Below are 6000 nucleotides of genomic sequence, written 5' to 3'. Positions count from 1 at the left end.
AAATACCATTAAGATATAAGTCCTGGATTAGATCAGTAAACTTGTAATACATATAAATGACAATAAAATCATACTAAAATTTATTTTTTAAATATTATAAATGAACGAGAAGATAAACAATAGGAAAAAATGAGCAAAGGACTACAGCAAGCAATTGAAAAACAGGATAACCAAATGGCCGATAAGTTGCTCCAACCAATTAATAATGAAACAATTCAAATTAAAACTAAAATGAAATATTAATAAGATAGGAGAGTGATCAAAAGGTAAGTTTTGGGGCAGGAAGGAGCCAATGTCCTATTTCCAGACATGAGTGTTCCGTTACATGAGTATTTCCTTTGTGATAAATTGAGATGCATATTTTTTCTATACTCTGACCTCTATAGATATTATATTTTGCAATAAAAATGGTTATCACTAACACAAATTAATCAACGGTTTATAAGAGTAGACTCTGGAGGCAGTAAATCCAGTTAAGAGACTATTACAACCTTCTATGCCAAAAATGTAAGCACTTAGGTAAGAATGATTTTAGTAGACAAATGAAAGATAGGACAGCTAAAAATAGTCTTTCAAAAGAAGAATTAATATAAAGGTAAGACATAATTATATTAATATAAATACTACACATTTAACACTAATTTGAAAAGATATATTCATCACTATGTTTAAAGTCGCATTATTTATAATAGCCAAGGTATGGAAGCAACGTGTTTATTGATAGATAATCAGATAAAGAAGATGTTGTAGATATCTATAATTATAAAAGTTAATATGCTAATTAGACCAGACAGCCCAACGACCTTCCAGTGGTCCTTTTGGATGACCTTCCAGAAAATGCTAGGGCTGTGAGAGCTTCTAGTATACAATAAAATATTACTTGGCCATAAAAAATGAAGCCTTCCCATTTGTGATAACATGGATGGACCTAGAGGTTCTTATGCTAGGTGAAATAAATCAGCCAGAAAAAGACAAATACCCTATGATGTCACTTTTGTGTGGAATCTACAAAAACAGAAGAAACAAACAAACAAAACAAATTCATATATAGATGGAGAATAAACTGATGGTTGCCAGATGAGAAGGTGTTGGGGAGCAGGTAAAAGTGAAGGGATTCAGTAGCAGTTACAAAACAGTCACAGGGATGTAAAGTGCAGCACAGGGAATTGAGCCAATATTATTGCCATAACTGTGTATGGTGCCAGGTTGGTACTAGACTTATCAGGGAAACCACTTTGTAAGTTATATAAATGCCTAAGCATCATGCTATACCAGTACACCTGAAACTGATATTATATTGAATGTCAACTTTAATTGAAAAAAGCTTTTAAACAAAATACTACAAGTTTAGGAAGAAAATAAATCTGGGATTAAATGTTTTTGTGTGTTTTCTTACCACATAAGAATAGTTTCAGTTTCCTCTCCTATATATATGCAATTGGAAAATAATATATGGGTCAAATATATAAACATAGATTAAACCTATAAATGGCCAGAGGATTTAACAGAATTCAGGAATTCAGTGAATGTCCCTTCTCTTCCTTCAATCTATTACTTCCAATAAATAATTTTATTGATATAAAATTTAGAAGTAATGCTATGACTGATCATGTGCATATTAAAAATATGCTCGACACATGTAAATTACATGAAAAGGGGTCATTTTTGAAAATTTATTTTTGAAAATTTATTTTGAAATACATCCTCCATTTTAGTTAAAGTAATATTTTCAGAGAAGTCTACACTAATCAAAGAGAAATATACAAATTGATCATCACTTCGTGATGCCCACCAGCCCATCAGGAGTGAGTATGCAAATTAACCCAACAAAGATGGTGGTGGCCCGCCCCCCAGCCGCTATGGTCCTCTGGGTAGCCTGCATGCAATGGGGCTGAAGGAGCTACAGGAGTGGTGCTCTGGCTAGAGCGAAGACTGAGGCTCTGGCAGGAGCTAAGGCCTGGGTCCCAGGTGCTGGAGGAAAACTGGTGCTGGCAGCCAGGGGAAGGAAGGCCTACTGCAGAATCTCCGTACAATGGGCCTCTAATCTCTAATATTGACATTAGAGGAAATGTTCAAATTCCACTATTACAAAAAGGGTGAAATTAAAACAAAGCTTTACATTATTATAACTGAAGAATTTGTAAAATATTTTATTTCAAGATATTTCTATATAAGTATCATTTCAGAAATCTTGTCTTTAGCCAGAAACCTATACTCCCTATTGCCTCCAACCTCCTCAGGAAGTGACTCTTGCTACATCAAGACCAAAAGTACAGAAGCATTATGAATCAGGCAGAACCCTTTCTCATCACTATCCTCTGGGAATGCAGGGGAGAATTTTTTGAAAGAGGAACAGAATTTATGACTTTTCTTCTCTACTTTGAATCTGCTTGATTCCTTGGGACACCTACATTTTATATTCTCTAACACATACAATTGAGTTTTCCTGCTTCTCTCCATTTATAGATGTTCTGGTAAAGATGAGGTAAAATTTTCATGGCAACCCTCTAGGACAGTGGTTGGCAAACTCATTAGTCAACAGAGCCAAATATCAACAGTACAAAGATTAAAATTTCTTTTGAGAGCCAAATATTTTAAACTTAAACTTCTTCTAACTTCTAACACCACTTCTTCAAAATAGACTTGCCCAGGCCATGGTATTTTGAAGAAGAGCCACACTCAAGGGGCCAAAGAGTTGCATGTGTCTCAAGAGCCACAGTTTGCCAACCACGGCTCTAGGACATGAAATAAGACACTTATCTGAATTCTGTGATAGAATTTACATTATATTTTAAAATTCCATACAGCCATCGCAATGAGTTACCCCCAATCATATTCACTCCCAGTTTGCCAAACACATGATAGAAACAAAATGTTATTATAATAACATAGTATGTATGGCTCACAAGCTTATTACTTTTTGATAAGTGGTAAAATCTTATCATTTCTTCTCTAATGACTAAAAGCTGAGTATTTAAAATGAAAACCTATTTCTATCTACATTATAAAATAGGATTCTCTTAGAGTTACTTTTTACACAGAACAGCACATAGTATTCATTAGTTAAGAATTGTTTTACATAGTATCTAATGAAAGACTGGTGTAATAAAAGGTACTATGTATATAAACCACCTTCTTCCCTGCCTTAAACGATGCATTTAAGTTAAATAAAATTATATTATTCAAATAACTTACACACATATGTGTGTGTGTAACTTATTAGAATAATAATTTTGTGTAAATTCTTAATAATTGAGAAATCCTTACTAATTCATCACTTTTTATTCCTGTGAAATTGGGTGACATGAGAAGAAAAATCAGATGTGCACATAATTTTATTTTTTTGAAAGTTAAATAAATGAATCATACACCTATGGATGAGGACAGTGGGGGGCGGGTAAAGGCAGAGGGTTGGGTGGGAACCTGGTAAAGGGGAACTATTGGGGGGTGGGGAAGAGGATCAATTGTAATAATATGAATAAAGATTTATTTAAAAATAAATACATAAATAAATAAATAAATAGTGTGGCTACTCAACTCTTCAGCCTCAGAACTTAAGCCTTCATTTGATGACCTGAGCCCATGATCATTCAAGTGGCCAGCACCATAACAAACGTGATAGCAAAGTCAGGTTTGACGATTCTATTAGTTCCAATAATAAGTCCTTAATTAATAAAGATAGATGGAGTTGTGCGCCATTGCCTTGAAATGTTCATTCCATTTGGTCTGGTCATTATTTATATGATGTGGTTTAGGAGGTCCTGAGGCGATGCAGCCCTGGGGTGAGATGCCGCTGTCAGACAGCTAAGCTCTGCCCCTTGCTGGTCTGCTCTTCTTTGTGCTGCTCTGCTTTGCCCTGGACTCGTCTGCTCTACTCTGGTGTGCTCTGTTCTGTGCCAGTCTGCTCTGGCCTGCACTCGTCTGTTTTGTTTTTCTCTGGGGAGACATCAGCCAGAAAATGCCCTCTTGAGTGGAAAGAAAAATGTACTCTCAGAGCCAGAGGGAAATAATAGAAATCCTCAGTCCTGGTCCCTGATTGGCCGGCCTGTCCTCATACAAATGAGAACTCCCAATCTTCACGGTCAGAAAGGCATGGTCCTCACTGGTCAGAATGGAGCCACTCTAATTGCTTGGTAAAGTTGGTGGGGTTATAGATGCATAGCTTGATTGGATGGGGAAACCTCAGTCCTACTTTTGAAATAGGACTCAGGGACTCCTCTATGAGGGCTGGCTCAGTTGGCAGAAACAGTGCAGGCAGGCAGGCAGGCAGTTAGTTCAGTGAAGAAGCATGTGATTCAGTTCAGACTTGACCCTGAAGTTTAGTTTGCTTGAAAGGTCCCTATCAAAGAAACAACTGCTAGGCTCTGCTTTTAAAATTTGAGTCCCATTAGTCACCAGGAGCCCTTCTTAGTAGGTATCTTCTTTACCAGGCTCCATAATGACCACAAGCTTATGGTCTTGTTCTTTATAACCCCATTCCAATACCATATAATCACTTATATTTGGATTATTGCAGTATGCTCCTAAATTATTACTTCACTTTTAGTCTAGCATTAGTCCAGTGGTTACTTGAATCGTGCTTCTAAGTAAATCAGAAGAAACAGAAAAAGCAGAATAGAAACCTAACCGTCATCAGTTCCACATTGCTGACAATCTAAAATTCAAATGCTTAGGTTGACAGTCAAATTCCCACCCATCACATACCATACCCTACTGTCCATACTACCAATTACACTCTGAGACCTGAGCCTCAGCCTAAGCATTGTCTCAAATAAAAAAGAATAAAAGGGTGTGAGACAAACTTATAAAAATACCGGTATTTATATCAAAGTGAAATGTGTTTAAGGCATTCTCCTTGACCCAGAACTATGAAAGAACAAAGTATATCTTGGAAACAGTAAGTAGTTCTGTGTAACTTCAATATAGATAACATGGCCAAGAAAAATTCAAATTGTTGAAAAATGCTTCTTGTCACCTTAAAGGACCTAGATTTTATTCCATATACAATGTGAAATCATTGGATAATTTTAAGCAGAACAGTAACTTGATTAGATTTGTACTTTAGAAAACTATCCATGACAGCATGAGGATGATTGATGGAATGAGGAAGGGAGACTACAGAAGCTATTTAGGAAGTCCAAATGAAAGATGATAATGGCCTAAAATAATAAAATGCCTCTGGAAATGAATACTTTCAGAACAGAAGCTATTTCACATTCCTTTCTTGTGCCCTCAACTCCAACACGTAGCGTAATGCCTGTCACACATTCATCCTCAACTTCAAAACGACTCTCTGGGATATAAAAAAAGTGACTAGTATCAAAATGTGACAAAAATGTAAGTTACAGTCAAATATTGTGGTTTATTCATTCATTTAATACAACATTATTGCATGTGTCTTAGGACATTGTTCTTAATCAATCTGTAAGGAGAGTGTTCACAGACCATCTTCTCACCTCAGGACTCTCTTCATCCTGGTGCTGCCATTGTTATAGCACAAATATCTAAAAGAGGAAAAGTTAACTTTTCACTTTTCTCATTTTCTCTGTTCACTTAAACAAAAAATAACAAGCCAAACAGATTCCCATCAAAACTTTTCTATCTATTAATCCAAAATATACTCAACTTCCCTAGCTAATATTACTTATATATTTTTGAATAATTATTTATTTCATTTACTTTGCTTTCTCAACCTTATTGTCAGTTTCTTGAAGGTAAGGACTTGTCTTATTTCTCAAGGTTCTTAGAAATGTGTAAGGCACAGTATGATCAATGCTTTAAAATAATGTTGGTGGACTAGTTCCTAAAATGTCAACATATTTAATTCACTAAAATTTTGTTATATTAAAATACAATTAGAGTTGGAGAGCCCTGATTTTCATATTCTCATGATATGCATGTGATTTAGACTGCAAAGTTGAAATTTTGCAGGTTTTACTGAATAGCTAAGATGTCATATTCTACTATTGTGGGCATAAAGAAAGGAACCATGGCTGTGAC

The sequence above is a fragment of the Pipistrellus hanaki genome, assembly GCF_964339955.1.
Source record: "Pipistrellus hanaki genome assembly, chromosome: 10".
Classification (NCBI taxonomy): domain Eukaryota; kingdom Metazoa; phylum Chordata; class Mammalia; order Chiroptera; family Vespertilionidae; genus Pipistrellus; species Pipistrellus hanaki.
This window is presented reverse-complemented; position numbering follows the sequence as displayed.